This window comes from Thermobia domestica, unplaced genomic scaffold (assembly GCF_964235325.1).
Source record: "Thermobia domestica unplaced genomic scaffold, izTheDome1.hap1.1 HAP1_SCAFFOLD_743, whole genome shotgun sequence".
Taxonomy (NCBI): domain Eukaryota; kingdom Metazoa; phylum Arthropoda; class Insecta; order Zygentoma; family Lepismatidae; genus Thermobia; species Thermobia domestica.
In genome coordinates, this window is record NW_027656453.1 from 1 (window position 1) to 21,142 (window position 21,142).

Sequence of the window (21,142 nt, forward strand, 5' to 3'; positions counted from 1 at the left end):
CAGCAGGTCACAAGTCCAAGACCTGTGACTTATAATCCTGACTATATGTATTTTTCGTGATTTTCAACAGATGAATGACAGAATGGTACCTTAATATAGGTTCGGGACAGCTTCCTCCTTTTGCTTTTCCATTATTGTAAGTGGGTTGTTTTTCTTCTTTTTTCATTATGTACACCCTAATTTTACCTGTCTTAAACTTACTAAGTGGTTCTGAACTTAGTTCAACCTCTGTTCAACCCTAAATACAGCCTTAATCAAAGTGTGTTGGTCTTGTATAAATTATACTTTTCTTTTTAATTTTCAAGTGACGGTAGGAAATTAAAAAAAAAAAAAAAAAGTGGTAATCGTCAAAAATCGAATTCGATATTTCACCAGATTTACATGTTTCATGGTCCCTGCTACATACTGAACACGTGATTTTTCGATGTCCGTCCATCTGTTCGTCTGTTTCTCCTACTACGTTCGCCTTTAGAGGCCACACTGTTCAACGTATCCAGACCAAGTTTTAAAGTTAATTGTTTCATGAGATTCTCCAGGGCTTCTTTACGAAAATTCTACCTATCTCCAAAATTTGTTTCGCACTTGTCGTTATTTTATTATTAATATATTATTTTTAATTTCCTTTCAGATGGCGGTAGTGGAAGCAGCCCAAAATAGTGGAACTGATGAAAATTTTAATGGATGAAGTGGAAAAGACAAATTGTATCTTATGTAATAATTGCATTATTCTTTTACAAAGTTTTCCTGCTTTTGTAAATTAAAATATAATAAAATAAAGAATAAATAAAAATGTATATAAAAGGGTATTAGATACGATGCTTCAAAAATATGCCTACGTCAACCTGCTGAGGAATAAAAGCTGAACATAAGAGAGAGATAAACTGAAATAAAAAAGATAAAATAAAGGCAGAGACAAAGTTGAGACTGCCCTATAATAAGTCCAAACGTAATTGCCAGCGGCAGATGGATGTGGAGTCCTTAAAACAAAAATAAAAATAAAAAAAAATATCCCAGAAACCAAAGGTAGTTTATTAGGGGATTTTTTTTTTAAATATATGATTTTCTCTAAAAACGTCTCTAACAATTTTTCTTAATTTTAATCAATCAACATTTTATTAACCCTATTATAGAGTCTAAGTCGGTTTTCTGAAAAAAGAAATCCACAAAGGATAGTTTATTATTGGGAGTAAGTTTCTCCGGATTTTTATTTTATTTTATTTATTTATTTATTTTACAAATGACTTATGCAATTGTATTTTATGTTTCATAGATAACAGTTTCATTAACAAACCCTAAAATATGACTTAACTCATTTCTCCTTTAAAAATTCACAAGGTGCAGTTCGCACTTGGGAATGAGTTGTTGTTAGACTTTTTTTTTAAATGACTGATTTGACTTTGATCATGTAGCATAAATAAATGTCTCATTAAGAACCCTAAAATATGACATTAAGTAATTTCTCATGAAAGACCAATAAGGGTTAGTTTACTTTTGAGGGTGCTTTCTTCCCCATTATCATTTTGTTTATCTTTAGTTAATAAATACTTCCGTAATAATTACAGCATGTCGTTAGTAAAAATAATTAAGAAATTTATATATGTAACATTTGCTGTATGTACACAACACTGTAATTGGGTATTAAGCCTGTTGTGTTGTATATTCAATAAATAAATAAATAAATTCAATTTAAGGCACTGGAGCAAGAAAGTTTATTATTATTATTATTATTATTATTATTATTATTATTATTATTATTATTATTATTATTATTATTATTATTATTATTATTATTATTATTATTATTATTATTTGTGGTGATCTCAAAATTATTTTACTTTTGAAACTTTCTCATTAGTTTCAATTAATTTTCTTTCGAACCTCACTAAAATTTCTAAGACACACTTTTCGCCTTCCGCACTCTTGTGGACATCTCTGATTGTTATCGGTAGGTGTTAAATTCAAGTGGAAATTGGCCTCACAAGACATATACGGGAGCATAGGCACCAAATACGTGGGTCCTCCGGGGCTCAAGCATCTATTGGTGATTTTTAAGGGGTGCTCAGCACCCATTGGATTATTCTCTTTTCCTTTGACCAATGTTGCCAAACACATTTGAAATAGAAAAACTAGATTTTAATGTTAGAGTTTTATTCAATATAAAGTTTCGTTGATCGTGGTAAAAATAAATATATAAATAAACAAGTAAAATAAAATAAAATAAAATGTCTTGGGCCTTTCACTTCATTACGGTAGCCTGTATTCCCTTGATGGCTGTTCATGCCTAACAGAACCTTCTTCCCCCTTAGTTTGAAAATCACTGGCCTATTGGATCTGTTAAAAAAATAGCATACGATACTCGATATGTGATTTATCTTAAAAATGCCAAAGCGTGAACACCCATAGAAAAAAAAATTAAAAGCCGGCGCCTATGTCCGGAAGTTTAATAAACAAATAAATGTTAGCGATAACCGATATCCGTATATCAGAAGTAACTAACTGGCAGCCTAACTTTACCTGTCATTGTCGACCCACGACTGGCTCCCAACTATAAATTCGGCCCACTATCAGACGAATGCAGCATACTCATGAAGTTATTTAGTGGTAGAGCGTTCACCTCTGGTGCATGAGATCACTGGTTCGATTCCAGGTCGCGCCAAGTGAATTTTGTGTTGGACAAACACTGTGTGGGGATTTTCTCGGGGTTCTCTCGTTTCCTTCCACTTTCTTCATTCCACAATTTTATTTATTTCTCATCATCACCGTCTCCTTTAGCCCAGCCGGCATAACTGTGGGACGTAAAAGTAAGATTTCATTTCATTTCTTTCATAAATTTATTTCTAATGCAACATGACCTCTTCCCTCAATTTTATCCCAGGTAGAGTCGGGTTATTATTCTCGGATATTACAATGTGTTCTACGGTTCCATCATTCTTCAAAAAAGCATAATTAAACCTTTCATATCACACTTAATTAATCATTAAATTGATTTTGAATATTTTCTCTAAAAAATATGCAGAAGTGTTAAACTCACCGTTGAATATAAAGGACGTTACATCGACACCAGGGAGTGTTGCAGCAGTCCACAATCTTTGTAATGCAACGTAACTTCACCAAAGACAACAAGCAATATGATACGTTAGCTGTTTCTCAACTTCGTCACCGCGGAATTCCTGATTTCATATTGACATCAAGTGTCTTGTTTGCAAAGATTGCTGACTCAATTAAAGTTTACACAAGTATCTGAAGCATTCATTTATTTCTGTTCCTTATAGCAAATCATCCATTCACCCTCTCCTCACTCCTCCATTGACCAGACGCCTGGTATTTCACGATTGCCTAACATTGCTTTTGCGCTTTAAAAAAAAGCCTTCAGGCAATATTATGAATGAGTCCATAATTTTATAATTAACTATTTTTAAACTAAAATAACTCTTTAAGCGGGACTATCAATATTTGACCAATATGTTAAAGACAGTGGCGGATCTAGCCAGGGACCGGGGGCCTAGGCCCTCCCAGTTCTTTGAGTGACAAAAGTAATTTAAGCTATTATTTATATGTTTTTGAAAGTTTATAGTAAAGTCATCATATACCTATCATAGTCTTGGTTCTGGCTGCCTCCCCCCCCCCCAGTTTTTATCTTTCAGACCCGCCACTGGTTAAAGGAACAATAATGGCTCTAGTGCCTTTCATACGAAAGTTTTCTGGTTTTAATACCATTCATGTGAGCTTATTTCGGTGTTCTAAGTTAGTTGTTAATTAATTATTATTATTATTATTTTTTAGGATTTATTAGGAGTTTTATTTTAGTTGTTTATTATTATTATTTTGCGTCCATATGGAATATTGATATTATGAAGAGCGGGACCTGCTATCAATGTAGACTCCGAACGACGATCTGGGTTTGAACCCTGCGCATTTGCCCGGTTCACAAACCATTCTCCAAGATCAACCTTCAAAGGGGTTGGTCGTTTTCCTTCATACGAGTACTATCTCACCTTCAAAGGGAGTTGGGTTACAGGGAAGGATGGGCACGCTCATATATTTTACCCACATGAAGGCCGCCCTCACCCTCATTTCAGTAGATAAGGGTGAGGGTGTGTTAATATGAGTGTGAATGAGTCTATTGAGGGTGAGTGTGAGCGAAAGTTAGGAAAAGGAAGTGTCCATCTCTGCTTACAGAATCATGTCATCGGTCATGGTCACACGAAGAACTCAGAGAAAGAATATGATAACTCCAGTTTTGCCAATTTTTGGTTTAGTAGTGATTAAGTTTTACCAATTTTTGGTTTAGTAGTGACTATGTTTGATAAAGTGGATAGTTTCAAATATCTAGGATCAATATTAACAGAGGAAAATCATATCCACGAAGAAATTAAATGTCGACTAAAAGCAAGGAATTCGTATTACTGTTCGGTTCAAAATCTCTTGTCGTCGCGAATTCTGTCGAGGAATTTGAAGCTTAAAATATATAAATCAATAATCATGCCTGTTGTTCTATATGGATGCGAAACATGGTCACTTACACTGAGGGAAGAACATAGACTGAAAGTATTTGAGAACAAAATCATAAGACGAATATTCGGATCCAAGTGGAATGGGAATGGGGAATGGCGGAAACATCATAACGAGGAACTACATAATTTATACGGTTTACCCAACATTGTTAGGGTCGTCAAGTCTAGGAGGCTTAGGTGGGCAGGTCATGTAGCTAGAATGGAAGAAAGTAGAAACGCTTTCAAAGTTTTGACTGGAAGAGCAATCGGAAAACGACCATTAGGAAGACCTAGACGCAGATGGGAGGACAATATTAATATGGATCTCGCAGAGATTGGAATACAAAGTAGAAAGTGGATGCAGTTAGCTAAGGATAGAAGTCAGTGGAGAGCTTTTGTGAACACGGCGTTGAACCTCCGGGTTCCATAGGCCATAGAGTTAGTTAGTTAGTTAGTTAGTGATTATGTTTATAGAACTGGAAAATAAATGCTGATGAAATATTAAACAGCACAGCATGATAACTCCGGATACGTTTAAGAAAAAATCGTACTCGCAGCGGAATAACATGGTAAGCGCCGATCATTTTTTGGTTCTCCTGTAAAATTTGTAAAACTGTAGTTATCAAGTTCTTTCGCTGAGCCGTTCCTATGGATTTTGATAACATACATCGTATAGTTTGTTTCTGGGCTCGCGATCAAGCACATTCCTTGGGTTTGAAATTGGTCAAGAATAAGTGGGGTGAACACCAAATATCATAACTTCTACGAAAGTTATCTTGCAGAATCATTATCACTTTGCCATGTATGTGCTACAGGGTGTCCAATATATAATGCAACCCGGAGTCTGGGATAGAATTTTTGAACCGGAAGCGGTACATAAATAATGACCATACCAAAATGAAGCCTTGTTCATAGAAATATATTTTTAAACTAGGAAGCAACGATTGAAGTACACTAGAAACAAAACACGTAAATTGATTCGTAACTCATGCGTATGGATGTTCTATCGTTACTTTTCAGTTTGTACAGTTGATTGTATAGTTGGAGTATCTTGGAAACTATGGAACGGAAAAAAGAATTTTTCATTTCCATCTATAACACTGCTCTGCATTTTGAAAAAAGTTCCGATGATTTTGGTTTGAGTGGCGCTTTCTTATAATTTTGGGGCGCTGATTACGAATATAACATCGATTTTCACCCATCACGTCACCTTTTCTTTGAAATAGGGAGGTGTGCTAATATCAATACGTATAAATTATATTATAATATAGAATATACAGGGTGTTTCAAAACAACACCGACAACGTTTGGAAGGTGTTTCTTGACACAAAGATAAGACAAAAAGTATAGACCAATCTGGGTGCACAAATGCTTCATTTCGGAGTTATAGGCTACCGAAAACATGAAAAAATGAATTTCAAAGGTCCATATCTTCTAAACTATGGGACCTACCGTAGTCGGGCCAAGACTTCACTTAGGAACTAATATGTGTCCGGAAGTCCCATCAGGAGGCTTATAACTTTAAAATCGCCACACGAGAGCCATTGGTGTTCTTTGTAGTTCGCACAATCTAGCAAACACTAAACATTTTCATATGTCTCTTTCATATGAATAGAATGTGCAACAGGAATAGACCCAAGGATATTGCAATTGTGAAATAAGACGCCTTTCAAACTTGATTTCGATGAATCGAAAAAAGTCTCCACTCAGAAGCATTGTAAGTCACACGAAACTGTTCGATAGTTCCTGGTATGTCACTGCAGCAAACCATTGATCCATGTTCAGCAAAAAAGAAATGATCACATGTTCTCTTTGCCTATGCCAAGAGAAAGTAGGCCCGGGTGAAAATCAAGACATTGTAGTACTCGCCCATAGTAACATTAATGTCAGTCTTCTAGCAATTACTAGACTATATGCATGTTTTCTAGTAGTTTTTCCCATGGGCATATGTAGTTTTTCCACTAAACCTTGATTTTTGAATATGTCGAATTATCAAAAAATCTGACGTGATAGAAAAAACTGATTACATATTTGAAATCAGTGCGAAAATTCAGTTCAGAAAATGTCATTTGTTTAAGAACATCAGAATGCATGCAGAGCGGTGTAATCAATCGGATGAGGATTCTGTAAGGGGAAACTAGGGAAATCGATTGACTATCTACATTATGTACTTCTTTCTTATTTAAACGCAGAAGGAACAATAATACAGTTGGAATACACTATTGTCATTAAGTAAGCAGTGTTCTATTTTAGTTGTTTATTCAGTAACAAATGCATTATATAATTTTCATTTTTATTCTTTGTTTTCCTTTCAGGTTCGGCGCAGATTTCCTTAAGACGTGTCCCTTGAAAATCACGTCACGTAAGTGATAAGTATGCGACTTCTCTTTTGAATTCACAATTTCCTATGTTTCATTAAATATTTATACTTCTAATTCTTCTAACTGCTATTTACATTATGTCCCTCTATCTATCTATCTATCTCTATCTATCTAGCTACAAGACCAAGTAAGAGGGACCGAGCTCCAACCTATAAGTTTGGCTTTCAAACCGTTGATTTACGGTTATTCGTGATTTCACGTTTATAACAAAGACAAATATTTTTAAAAAATGTACTTTAAATAAATTACTTAAAGAGATATTTTCACAAAGTTTATCTTTTTAAATTATTGTTCAAAGCCTTTGCATTTTAATAAGCCTTCTCCGAAATAAATGCAAATGAATCGTGCTGTCATCTCTGGAGTTTTTTAAACTATACGTTTGTGAACGTTTATATGTTTGTGGCAAATCCTTTCGACAGTGAGATCTCGGAAACTACAGGCTCTAGAAAGATGACGTTTTCATTGATCGATTGCAAATTTTGCGTAGATTGTCCAGTTCTAACTCAATATTTAAAAAAAAAAACATGGCCATTATTTATTTATTACATTTTTACGGGTACACTGGAAGTGTTGAAATTAAAAAAAAAAAAAAAAAACTAAAGCATCATATTCTACCTATTATACATTCCAACATCGTATAGTTGTATATAGGGCTGCATATCTCTCAGGTGTTCGTTTCATGGCCAAATTATAATGAAAAACGATGGATAACCATTTCTCCATCTAAGTTGAATCTTTATTGTTTGAAGTGTTTTGCTCAATGAACATCATATATCACTGCCATTATAATTGATTGTATGTGCAATGCATTAGCTTATTTTAAAATGTATAAAACGATAATCATGCCTGTTGTTCAGTATGGTTGCGAAATATGGTCTCTTACTCGGAACGAAGAACATGGATTGAAAGTATTTGAGAACAAGATCCTGAGACGAATATTCGGACCCAAGAGAAACGGGAATAGGGAATGGTGGAATCTTCATAACGAGGAACTACATAATTTATACGGTTTATCCAACATTGTTAGGGTCATCAAATTTAGGAGGCTCAGGTGGGCAGGTCATGTAGCCAGGATGGAAGAAAGAACGAACGCTTTCAAAATCTTAACTGGAAGACCAACCGGAAAACGACCATTAGAAAGACCTAGGCGCAGATGGGAGGAAAATATTAAGATGGATCTCGCAGAAATAGGAATACAAAGTAGAAACTGGATCCAATTGGCTAAGGATAGAAGAAATTGGAGAGCTTTTGTGAACGCGGCATTGAACCTCCGGGTTCCATAGGCCATAGAGTTACTTAGTTTATGTATTTGCTTATTGCATACTACATGCAAGAAGAAAGAAAACACAGATCATACATGAATTAAAAACTGTAACCGGAAGTAGGCTAAAATCTTGCAAACGGTACGAGATATTGAAAAAGTAATCGAAGAAAATCTTCCCTTTACGATATCTCTTTCCGATTTTTACCAAGACTTCTTTCACATGTGTCTGCAAAGAGACATGTACAGATGTGAGGAATAACAAGAAGATTCATGCTCACATATGAATAATGCGCTGTGTAAAGAGCGCAGGTTCAGCTAGTCTATATATTAAAATGCTAGGTTTATGTTTGTCTCCAATCCTTTCTTCAATGAGATCTCGAAAACAAGTGCTAGAAACATGCCGTTTTCACTGGTCGATTCCAAATTTTGTGTAGATTGTCCAGTTCTCATTCAAATTTTCAAAAACCGTGTCATTATTGTTCTACTCAACATTTTAGGAGCCGTTTTGAGCCATAAGATTAACATTGTTGCAGGCCGAATCTGCGGTGTTAGGCAACCAGTAGAGAAGACACGTACGGCGGGTTGACGGACATTGCAGGCGCTTTGCTTAAATCTGAATGGCAAAACCTATTGCATGTTGACAACTTCAAAGGCCTCAAGAGACGCAATGAGGAGTACTCGGATGGATATGAATTTATTAGGAAGAAAATATTTTCACTTGATATTGTGTTACTTCTACAAATTTGCTACAAACTCACTCCAACAACTATGCATAGCAATTCACTTCCTTTGTGAGTCTCCTATCCTTTACTTGTGTGAGTAAGGAGACATGCACATTGGGGAGGAGATAACAGAACGATGCGCTGAGTAGACAATGCAGGTTTAGCTAGCCTATATATTAAAGTGCTACACGAGGTTTATATGGTCAAGAAAAGTTTATATTTGTTTCCAATCCTTTCGACAATGAGATCTCGAAAACCACAAGTGCTAGAAACGTGCCCTTTTCGCTGGTCGATTCCAAATTGTGTGTAGATTGCCCAGTTCTAATTGAATATTTGAAAAACATGGTCGTTATTTCTTTATTATATTTTTAGGGGTACACTAAAAGTGTTAAAATTTAAAAAAAAAGTATCATATCCTACGAGTTATACATTCCAACACCACATAGTTGTATACAGGGGTTGTATGTCTCCAGGCGTTTCTTTCATGGCCAAATGATAATGAAAAACAAAGGATGACCATTTTTCCAGTCTAAGATGAATCTTTATTGTTAGGAGTGTTTTGCAAAAACCACTCACCACCACTATATATCACTAGCATTGTATTTTGAACACCATATATCACTAAGATTATAATTAATTGTGTATGTAATGAATTTGCTTATTACATACTGCATGCAAGAAGGAAGAAAACACTCAGAAAATCCAACCGGAAGTAGGATCACTTTTGCAAACGGTGCGAGATATTGAAAAATAATCGAAAAATTTCCCCTTTATTGTAGCCCTTGTCAATTTTTATCAAGACGTCTTTCACTTGTGTCTGTAAAGGGACATGTACATATGTTGTAAGAAATGACAAGGGGATTCATGCTCATATGTAAATGATGAGCTGTGTAGAGAGCGCAGGTTCACCTAGTCTAAAGATACTAAGCTAGTAATCACAAGATTTGTGTATCTCGGGTTTGAACTTCGCTCAGGACGTGAGTTGTTTGTTTTGCTCTTTTACCACTCATTTCATTATGATCATTCATTTGTAACTGTCTGGGGGCCGCGGTGGCTCAGTGGTAGAGCGTTCATCTCTGGTGCATGGGGTCCCTGGTTCGATTCAAGCTCGCGCCAAGTGAACTTTATGGTGAACAAACACCGTGTGCGTAGGTTTCCTCGGCGCTCTCCTGTTTCGTCCCACTTTCTTCATTCCACCATTTCATTCATTTCTTATCATCACTGTCTCCTTTAGCCTAGCCGGCATAACCGTGGGACGTAAAACTCAAAGATTTCATTTCATTTTTTGTAACTGTCTGCTTTAGCTTAAATGCCATAAATTAACCTCTTCACGGGTGGCTGAGGCTTTAACAGTGGCTATCCATTAGTATTGTCTCAGATACGAGAATTTATCTCATTCTGATTGATATGTATTTATACCAACAGATGGCAAATTTTGACGTATATGATAGCATGAAAGACGTTAGGAAGGTGAAGAATATGGTATACAGTAGACGCTCTTTAATCCGGACATTTGGGATCACAGCCGTGCCAGATTAGCTATTTTCCCGGACTATCGAACGTCAATATTGTTTTTACGGGAATAGCAAAGACAAATCATTTTAGATTTTTTTTAAAATGAAAACGATTAAAACATGTCTTTTTGTAACTAATCTATCAGGCCTTGTTTTCATTTTGTACTAATACACAATAACACACTGAACAAGGCTATGTGATAATATATATATATATATATATATATATATATATATATATATATATATATATATATATATATATATATATATATATAAACAGTATCTCGTAACAGTTTCAACACAATAACTGTGTCTTCATCACCGTATATACCGTATATTACCGTCATATTACCGTATGTCTTTTTGTGTTTACGGGGATTCTGAACGTGTACATATAAATATCTCATTGTTTCTTATATCATAAATTGCCGAAAAAACAATATTGAAGTCACATATTATCAAGTTTCTGTTTTTGCATTCTTTGAGACGATTAATTATCTATATTTTTTTTGTATAATGAGAGTAGCATGCTTATGCTTATTAGTTTTATTAGCACTTGAAGAACTCGTGCTGAGCTTCGTAAAAATTTTACAGTACAGTACATGTATGAATACAGTTGTAATATTGTGTAAACGTGTTAGGTAACCCGCTAGAAAACTGGAAATACTGTATTCACATAAAAACGGGCAATTACAATAGATAAACACTAAATTAACTTAAAAAAAAAGGAGGCAGCGTAGTGCCGCGACCTGTCAACAAATCCCCGAATCCATCCTCAAAATATTGAGCAGCTTGGTAGGTGGCGGATTATAGAATGTGCCGGTCCATAGAATGCCGTACTGTATAACTAATTTGTTGAACTTGCATAGATTTAAAGATATAATTTCTTGGAATGTGCAATTCTTATTTTTTGTTATTAATTATAAAAATGACGCAGCATTTGTAATCTCACTGGAACACAGGCCCGTATCCACGGGTGGTCTAGGGGGATCGGGCCCCCCTAAATTTTTGGTGGCTCCCCTAAAATTTTCACGGTAGGCTTGCAAATGAACTATAATATGGTGATAACTATAATATGGTTGGGTCGGGCCCCCCTAACTTCTACTAGACCCCTCCCTACATTTTTGGGCTGGCTACCGGCCTACTGGAACATACTGCATGTAAGGAGCATTACTGTACTACAGTGGGGGAGGAGGACTGAACCGAGTCAGAGTTCTTCTACCTACGCCACTGGACTTTATCTGAGTAATAATAGGGAAAGCTAGTTGTCAGTTTTAACATCAATATTCTTGTTGCAACGTGTATAATTACAAAAGGACTACTTTTTGACAGGCTTAATTAATTAGTATTAATTCACTTAATCTTAACACTGACTACGTATATTACAATCTGTATACTAATGTAAGGTTATTTCCCTTTTGATTCATAATAATTGTTATCAATTGACGCTGTTCCGGGAGACATTTGTAGATTATTTCTCCCTCACTTCCTTAGTTGGCACCTCTATTATGTGTCAGTGAGTCAGATCCTTCCATGCTATTCTAATCACAAACGAATATGAAACCGGAAATAGAGCAAGAAAACAAACAAATAACTACCACAACATTTTAACAAATGTTAATGAAGATTTAGATTACGTTCAGTAAATATTTGGTATTGAAATTTTATAAATACTTCATAATAGATTTTTTTTAAAAGTATGTTCTCACTTTATTATTGTTCCTCTACAGTTATTTTAACTTGGTCAGTTTTAGATGACTGACTTGGAGTTTAGCGTTCCTTTTTCCAGCACCAAGACTGTATGAGACGTGGATCTATAGCTTAACATGGAATCCGAATCACCAGAATATGTTCAATGTTCTTCCATCGGGAATCGGTCCCAGGACGATGCACATCAAAGGCACGTACGCCAACCACTAGATCAACGGAGAAAGCTAAATAAGTAAAATGAAAAATAAAATTCATCTTCATTTACAAGAAAGAAATAATGTAGAAAAGGATAGAAGAAAGAAGATATACGAAGGATATACGATGAAAGAAGAAATAAATGTAGAAAATGAGCTCAACATGTTCTTTCCAGATCCAAATCCCATGAGCACTGGACCCACAGTTTAACGTGGAAACTGAATTACATTAGGTTTCACCAGGTAATAAACTTGCGCTGAGAAAAATTCGCTATCCAAACAGCAATATATTGTATAAGCAGGGTAAAAGTGGATCAGAAAAGGTAGAGGGACAGTAGGTAGCGGCATGACGTCACGCCGTCCCTCTGCCTATCTTTGCCCATTGTAAGTTTTTAGAAACTGGGGAAACACCTTACATATTTTTTCGAGGTGGGGAACTGCTTCGCCCGCATTCCCCCGTACTTTTACCCCTGTGTACAAGTATACGGAATCATTATGTTTACTAAGGAAATCTGTACGGACCATAAGTTATCCATGAACCGCTTACTGAAGGAAGCGCCAACACGTACACATTTTGTAATGTTTGAAAAAAAAACTGAAGAAAAGTATGTTTACGATATTTCATGTATTTTTCCTTTAATGACAGAAGTTAAAATACATATGCAAAATTTGTATATGACGTAAAGAGCTAGAGGGGGTATCATTTCCATCACAAAAAAGGAAACGTGTAAATGTTGGACAAGTTTGCTTTCTGCAGTAAGCAGTTCACATATGTACTGTCCTTTTTCCCGCCTAGATGTTACATCATACCACTGCAGGATGTCTGACATCTAACAGTTATCCGTATATTACATACGTACACATATGTTACATACGTCAGTTATATGTTATATACGTCCATCTGTATACCAGATCCATACCGCCTATATACATTTCTTTGTTTCATGTCGTAAGTACGTATAGATTAAACACTTATACAGAAAGGATTATAAAATATACGTGCTGCAGTATGTTACATAGGGTTTCTACGTTAAGAGTCTTCATCCCGGCGAAATTAAAATACCCTAATTTTACAGTAATTATGTGATATTTTCAAATAGATAAAAGATAATCGAAATGTAGAACAAGAGCGCCCTAGACAATATTATTTTACATGAGAAACCGTTATCACGACTCACGTATCTGCTTTCGATTTCGAGCCATTTTGAAAATCGACATTTATTTTCGCGTTTCTAAACAGCTGAAAACGGAAAGCCACTAGGTGACTTATGATAACGGTACCTCACGCAAAATCATATTGTCTAGGGCGCTCTTGTTCCATATTTCAATTATCTTTTATCTATTTGAAGATATCACATAATTACTGTAAAATTAGCGGTATTTTAATTTCGCCGGGATGAAGACTCTTAATCACTTTCGTTATATGGAAATAAATATTGAAACCAAAAGTGGTAAATTTCTACTCCTTCCGGTTTTAGTAGAGAGAAGAATCGACAGTGAATATATATATATAAAAAAAATAGCTTCTTGGTATAAGTTACCATTTTTCTTCAATGGTTGAAACCGGAAATCATAGATTTTCCAATTTCCGGTTCAAATAGCGGGTTGAGATAAAACTTATTCTTGAGAAGATGAATCCATTTTCTAAAGCCATTGTTTTCTATATCTTAACCGTTTCTGGTATACGAAGATCAATATTGAAACCGGAAGTTGTCATGCGTTTTTATCTCTACCTCCTCCAGTTTTACCCAGTAAGCAAGCATGTTTACAGTAAGTCTAAGTTTGCTCTTAATTTTCCTTGCCAGACCTAACCTTACAAATCCTCCATGCATGGCCTTGTAAAGTGAAAATTTCAAGTCATACTTGGAGTCCAGATAGCTTTGATGCAAGGATGTTATAACATAGAAGATCTGTTCATATGTATCTTCATTCTATTAATTCAATGAAGCGGGAAAAAAAACGAACATCGGTACGTCTATTGTCGTTGATTGGCTACTCTTGTTTCTACCATGAATATTGGTTCAAAACATTGCGATCTTATTGGGCGGAGCGAGCGGAGTAGGAGTGGCGAAACTGTGACGTATGGCTTCACGATTTTGTTGCATAGGCAAATCCTCTATTTTATAACATCCTTGCTTTGACCCTGTGTATGCTTAGACCAGATATAAGAATGAAGGCTACGCACGAATGCTTGCGTATTAGCCTTAGAAGTTTTCTCTGTGTATGGCTTTGCCAAGTGTACATTTTAAGACATGCTTGACAGGAGTATCAAGTTAACTGAAGTTTAAGGCTAGCCTTATATTATATATTATTGTAAAGTCTGAAACAAGCTTGCAATCAAGAAACTAGCTATAGTCTTGGTTAAGAGCCTTCATCCCGGCGAAATTAAAATACCGCTAATTTTACAGTAATTATGTGATATCTTCAAATAGATAAAAGATAATCAAAATGTGGAACAAGAGCGCCCTAGACAATATTATTTTACATAAGAAACCGTTATCGAGACTCACTTATCTGTTTTCGATTTCGAGCCATTTTGAAAATCGGCATTTATTTTCGCGTTTCTAAACAGCTGAAAACGGAAAGCCATTAGGTGACTCGTGATAACGGTACCTCACGCAAAATATTGTTTATTGCGCTCTTGTTCCATATTTCAATTATCTTTTATCTACGTATTTGAAGATATCACATAATTACTGTAAAATTAGCGGTATTTTAATTTCGCCGGGATGAAGACTCTTAAGTCTCCAGTCATGTTAATGCAAACTTGTGCAAGCTTATAGACTTGACCTTGAAGGTTTCAGTGAGGCTATTAAAAGTCTAGAGTGCTATTAGGGTGGTAGATCGGGACCTATTCTTGGCAGGCTTGGTTCATATTGAGAAATCTACTTTTTTGTTAATTATTATCATGTTAGCTTTGTGGTGATCAATGTTGAAGCCGGGAAAATGGTTTATTTCTGTTACTTTTGGTTTGAATAAAGAATTAAGGAGGGCCACAGAACCAGGCTCGTATTCACGAGGGTCTAGGGGGTCGCCTCCCTAAATTTTTGCTGCCCCCCTAAAATTTTCACGTAAGCTTGCAAATGAACTATGGTGATGAACTATAATATGGTTGGATCGCCCCTCCCCTTAACTTCTACCGGGCCCCTCCTACATTTTTGGGCTGACTACCGGCTTGCACAGAACCCATTCTTGCAATTCTGAATTCATATTTAAAAAAAAAACTGTCTCGCCCCCTTTTTTCATCGCTTTTGACCTGACATCTGTTGGCGGAAGGACGAAAATAACTATTCTATAAGACTTCAATGCAAAGCTTAGCTTGGAAGTCTAAGAAAAAGATAACTTGAATAATTGTCCTTGTGGCTTAACTTCATTCTGGAATCATCTTCATTGTTGTTTGATTAGCCAGTGACGACACGAGAGACAAACGTGACAAGTGTAAATAGATGACGAGTCAATACTGTTTCCTGGGAACGTGGCCTCTGTGTCTGGCGTGGCACACCTTTATTCGTCCTTCACCCTTTGATAATAATCAATCAATACTGTCTTTTATTTAACATTAGGCATCAATTAATGTCTCTTCCGTTTCCGTCAATATCAATAATAATGTGTTTTGTATTAAAAGCTCAATACCTCGGCCGCTGGAGGAATAGTGGTAATCTTATAAAACGAAAGTCACATGATTGTTGTTTATCCACAAATACAGCTGGATTTGTCCAGTCTGCAACAGGTGGGAGAGCTTATAAAAAGACATTGCGTTCTTATAATGTTTTACATTTGGCTTGAATAACTAGTTTCTTAAACGAAGTTCAAGTAAAAGAACGAACACACAAGAAGTTAATAATATACCTACTCCTTAAGTTATGCTAAGCAGTCTTTGTTCTGAAATATTGATTTGCCAATTGCGATAATTTGACCTTGACCTTCTCCGCTGAATTGGGAACAGCATAATTCGCTAGCTTCATTGATAAGAATAGACGTATGGTTCATCCCATGTCATTTATTGTGAACCTATTCTTATAATACCTTCCCCTACAACACAAATAGCATTTCTGTCATTATTGGTATTTGTTACAAGAAAAGCTTTTGACGTGTCACGACAGTTGACATATGTTTCTTTTGGGTTACTTGCTTACTGTTAGTAACCCTACCACACGTGACATAAACATGTCTATGTGCTATGATGGTGTATTTAATCAATGTCCACATTATTATGTGCATGTCAATGCTTATCATGTGTGAGGTAAATGAAGAAAATTACAGAATAATTTGTTGGCACCTATTTATTTATTTTCGAACGTCTGCAGAAGTTACACGTTATCTGATTTCTGTTGAAAGAAAAGGGATTCAATCTATATTATATCATTAGAGACTTGCATTAACCCTCCTAGTAATATTAAGGACTCTTGTTTTGTTAGAGGACTATTTCCCTGTTGTGTTTTTGTTTGTGGCCTTATGAAGACTCCAAATTCTCTTCCATTGGTAAGTAAATATTTAAAGCACTTCTTGAGTAAAATGTTTCTCTAAAATCTTTTGGGGGACGAAGTGAGTAAGTAACCTAGTGGTGGAGCTCTCACTTCAGCTGGGAAGAGTCATTTCATCCTAGATAATGGTAAACAAGATTGTGTCCTTGGGATTTTGTCCGGGTTCTCCCGCATCTTTTTAGTGAAGAGGTAAAGCGCTCAGAGTAATAGTGTAGTGATCACTCTTCCCGAGTATTTACACGTTTACATCGTGAATCTAATACTGATAATCTGTAAATCCGTAACGTTCATCCAAAACCTGAATGGAGCTGAGCTGCGTCCACAAAATGGATGAACGTAACTTCATCCACTTTTTGGTTGAACGTGTAACTTTCTTAAAGGATGGAGGTTCATCTGGTTGGTTGCACTTTAATTCTTCTGAAGGAAGAGCTCCCTCGTGGCTAAGTGGTTAACGTACGCGTCTTTGGCGTGGGAGACCCAGGTTCGATTCCCGGCGGTTCGGATGGTTCGGATTCCACGTTAATCAGTAGGTCTGCTGAAAGGGACGCTAAACTAAAATCAACTCAACTCTCCTGAAGGAAGAAGGTTCATCAGGTTCGTTGTACGTTTAACTCGCCTAAAGGACTAAGGTTCACCTGATAAAGTGAATGTTCATCCTCGTGAAGTTTCCGAGAATGGGTTGAACGTTTAACTATGCTGCAGTTAACATAAACTACAAACGATAAACGAAAGTTCATCTCAATATACGTACAAGAGACCCATTTTTTCTCCGTTACTTTTGACGAATATTATTAGTGCTCGAAAAATTTTCCTCTGACCTAGGATTTGATACACACGCCTATATATTTTTTTCCTTAAATTAGCTAAACGCTAGACTCGTATTTCCAGCCGCCATGGAATATAACATACTTGGCTATATTTTGTGCCCATTAGTGTGATCTAGCGTGCTGAAGGCTTCATTCGTAAAGCTAATGTTGTAGTCGTAGGACACGAAAAATAATTATTTAATTAATTGTAGAATTGTGACAAAATAAAGTAAAAGAGAAGTTGAACAAATGTATTAACGTATTTTCTTTAATATTTTATACATAAGCCCAACAATGTCCGTGCCTACTCTTCATTTTGAAATTATTACCAGGTATATTTATTGTTGCTCGTGAGGTAAAAACTAAAGAACTCAATATGACGAGTGTCGGGTAATGAAGTTTTGTCCTAACTTGAGTGACATTGTTCTACAACTATATCATTAATCGATTATGCTAGGTGAAAATAGATGATAAAAACAAGCTGTGCAGAAAAAAAAATGTGTATCCAGTTTGTAGGTTCATCAGATAGTGGACATGATAATCTAAAGATTTGAGTAACAATGGTGATAATAATATAATTATGTTTGTTAATTGTATGATATGTTCAGAAGAGATAACGAGTTTTGGTTCTGATGTCGGAAATATTTATATTGGGTGCACGCAGAATGCAGCTAAATTCCAATTATGATATATTTCTACAGGGTGTTTCAAAACAACACCGACAACGTTTGGGAGGTGATTCCTGACACGAAGATAAGACAAAAAGTATGGACCAACCTGGGTGCACAAATGCTTCCTTTCGGAGTCATAGGCTGGCGAAAACATGAAAAAATGAACTTTAAAGGACCATAGCTCTAATACTATGAGACCTACCGTAGTCGGGTCAAGGCTTCACTGAGGAACTAGTATGTGCCCTATCCAAAAATACATTTTCAGAATCCTGCGGTACTTCCACAATCATTTTTATGGAAGTAGTTGGTGAGTACTTTAAATTATTTGCCCGTAGCCAAACTTCATCTATAAAATTTATAGCATGAGTACCTTAAAATTATGAAATATGTATTTTTGGATAGCCCACATATTAGTTCCTAAGTGAAGTCTTGACCCGACTACGGTAGGTCCCTTAGTATTGATCTATGGACCTTTAAAGTTCATTTATTCATGTTTTCGGTAGGCTATAACTCCGAAACGAAGCATTTGTGCACCGAGGTTGCTCTATACTTTTTGTCTTATCTTGGTGTCAGGAATCACCTCCCAAACGTTGTCGGTGTTGTTTTGAAACACCCTATATATTGTGTGATTTCTGCACTTGACCACATTATCGAAATAAGAGACTAGGGAATTGCATCTCTGTCAGGGTAGTTTTAGTATACCTTTTCTATATTTGATGGTAAAACAGAACCAGAGATTTAATGGATTTGGTACAATCTTGTTTTAAAAAAAACTGGTCACCCACCTCAGTTTTAAAGGCTATGTTCTCGCAAACACGAGAAAATTTGACACTTTCGATTAAAATTAAATGTCAGTATGTCAAACAAAATTGGTGTTTGCTCAGACTAATTTATTTGTGAATAAGAATAGAGAGCTTTCTAAAGAGAAGAGGATGGCAGTTTGCTTATTTTTAGTTCAGTAGTTGGACGTTTGTATAAGCTACAACTTTACTCCTAAGCTTAAGACATTACACTTAGGATTAAAACAATTTTTTACACAGTTTTTTTTTCTTTTCCTAATGAGGCTATTTTTTTCGGCTACTAGCAAAGTTGCAGCAAGAAAATGGTTATGCTCATTTAAAAATTTGGGTATGACAGTTTTTACGTTTTATATTATTTTATTTATTTGGTCTAGGAATTAATTCGTGCGGTTGGTACGCACACATTGAAGCTGTAGTACAAACACAAAATACATAAATACCTTAAGAAAAATATTGTCCATCGCTAGCCACCACTTTCGCCCATCTGTCAGGCAATGTACGGATTCCGTGGCGAAAGAAGTTCTCATCCTTGAAAGCGATCCAGTCAGAGACCCATGTTTCGATATCTTCTGAAGAAGTAAACTGCTGTCCAATCAAATCGTTGTTCATGCAATCGAACAAGTAGTAGTCCGAAGGAGCAACGTCTGGTGAATACGGCGGGTGGGGTAAAACTTCCCATCCGACATTTTCTAAATAGGTTTTGACCGGTTTTGCGACATGTGGGCGAGCGTTATCATGTTGAACAATAAGTTTATCATGTCTGTTCTCCCATTCTGGTCGTGTTCTTGCCAGAGCTTGCTTCAAACGCATTAATTGTCGTCGATAACGTTCTCCATTCATAGTTTCACCCGGTTGCAGCAGCTCATAGTACACCACACCTTTCATATCCCACCATATGCACAGCATAACCTTTGCACAGTGAATATCTCGTTTTGGTTGTGATGGACCTGGTTCACCTGGTTTCACCCAGGCCTTTTTTCGTTTAGGGTTCTCGTAATGGATCCACTTCTCATCACCCGTGATAATTCGATGCAGAAACCCTTTCTGCTCTGTCGTTGAAGCAGCAATTCGCAAATGGTTTTTCGTCTTTCAACGTCTCTGTCTTTCAATTCATGTGGAACCCAATGTGACATCTTTTGAATCATTCCCATGGCTTTCAAGCGTTTGGAGACTGTTGTTTGATCAACGCCTAATGCTGCTGCAAGTTGTTCCTGCGTTTGACACGAATCCTGCTCGAGCAGTGCTGTCAATTCTTCGTCTTGAAATTTTTTTGGCTGTCCAGCTCGCTCTTGGTCTGCCAAGTCGAAATCACCACTTCTAAACCGTGCAAACCACTTCTGACACGTTCGCTCAGCTAGAGCATGGTCACCATACACTTCCACCAAAATACGATGACTTTCAGTCGCACTTTTCTGCATGTTAAAGTAATGCAGCAGGACACCCCGCAAAAACACTTTATCAGGCACAAATTGCGCCATGTTCACTTAACTACAAACCGGTGTTGTTGACGCTTTAATCCACTGCCCTATACTACGAACGATACGCGATGACAGGGGTTTGCAACACATGTGTGGATACACGGAACTGTGGGACGCTCCGTTCGTTGCGCCATCTCTTGTCCACCCGCACGAATTAATTCCTAGACCAAAAATAGCTTATGGTTTATTTGCGCTCAAACGATATTTTTATCTTAGAAGTACGTACGACTTTAATTATATATATATATATATATATATATATATATATATATATATATATATATATATATATATATATATATATATATATATATATATATACAGGCCCGTATCCACGGGGAGCAAGGGAGGGCCGCTCCCCCCTAAATTTTGGCTGGCCCTTATAAAATTTCACGGTAGGCTTGCAAATGAACTATAATATGGTGATGAAGTATATGATTTGGTCTGCCACCTAACTTCTACCGCCCCCCTAAATTTTTGGGCTGGCTACGGGCCTGTATATATATATAACTTATATACATGAGGATGACGATATACATAATTTCTTTAATTGACAGCCATTCCCACTCTCTTCTATTGTCTTCAGTTTGCACAAGTTTATCGTCCCATTTCCTAGCTTTAG